The sequence below is a fragment of the Arachis duranensis genome, chromosome 10, assembly GCF_000817695.3.
Source record: "Arachis duranensis cultivar V14167 chromosome 10, aradu.V14167.gnm2.J7QH, whole genome shotgun sequence".
Taxonomy (NCBI): domain Eukaryota; kingdom Viridiplantae; phylum Streptophyta; class Magnoliopsida; order Fabales; family Fabaceae; genus Arachis; species Arachis duranensis.
This window is the reverse complement of record NC_029781.3, coordinates 56,345,210-56,346,293: the sequence shown is the minus strand read 5'-3', so window position 1 is coordinate 56,346,293 and position 1,084 is coordinate 56,345,210. Positions and strand designations below refer to the sequence as shown.

Below are 1,084 nucleotides of genomic sequence, written 5' to 3'. Positions count from 1 at the left end.
TCATGAGAAATTTGGATAATTTCTCCATGATGAGTTATAGGTGTTTCCATAAGGTTCACCCATGTAATTAACCTCTGCCATGGCAGGGTTCTCAGGATCATAAGCTTCTTCAGAAGCTGCCTCTTTAGTACTGTTGGATGCATGTTGCCATCCATTCAAACTTTGAGAGATCATGTTGACTTGCTGAGTCAACACTTTGTTCTGAGCCAATATGGCATTCAGAGTATCAATTTCAAGAACTCCTTTCTTCTGAGGTATCCCGTTATTCACGGAATTCCTTTCAGAAGTGTACATGAATTGGTTGTTTGCAACCATGTCAATGAGTTCTTGAGCCTCTTCAGGTGTTTTCTTCAGGTGAATAGATCCACCTGCAGAATGATCCAATGACATTTTCGAAAATTCAGAGAGACCATAATAGAATATATCCAATATGGTCCATTCTGAAAACATGTCAGACGGACATCTTTTGGTCAGCTGCTTGTATCTTTCCCAAGCTTCATAGAGGGATTCACCATCTTTTTGTTTGAAAGTTTGAACATCCACTCTCAACTTGCTCAGCTTTTGAGGAGGAAAGAATTTATCCAAGAAGGCAGTGACCAGCTTATCCCAGGAGTCCAGGCTATCCTTAGGTTGTGAATCCAACCATATTCTAGCTCTGTCTCTTACAGCAAAAGGAAAAAGCATGAGTCTGTAGACTTCAGGATAAACTCCATTTGTCTTTACAGTCTCACAGATCTGCAAGAACTCAGTTAGAAATTGATAAGGATCTTCAGATGGAAGTCCATAAAACTTGCAGTTTTGTTGCATTAAGGCAACTAGCTGAGGTTTCAGCTCAAAGTTATTGGCTCCAATGGCAGGAATGGAGATGCTTCTTCCATCAAACTTGGACGTTGGCTTTGTGAAGTCACCAAGCATTCTCCTTGCATTATTATCATTATTATTTGCGGCTACCATGTTCTTCTCTTGTTCGAAAATTTCTGAAAGGTTATTTCTGGATTGTTATAATTTAGCTTCTCTTCACCTTTAGAATAATGTAATTTAGTTTCTCTTAATTTCCTCTTCAGAGTCCTTTCAGGTTCAGGAT

General features: G+C 39.2%; 1 non-coding gene across 1 annotated transcript; it reads left to right on the top strand.

Annotated features, from left to right (window-relative positions):
• The first annotated feature begins 448 nt into the window (after positions 1-448).
• Positions 449-552, top strand: LOC127743654 (small nucleolar RNA R71). Its single transcript, XR_008005038.1, has one exon. It is a non-coding gene; the product is annotated as a small nucleolar RNA R71 (small nucleolar RNA).
• Positions 553-1,084: the final 532 nt, after the last annotated feature.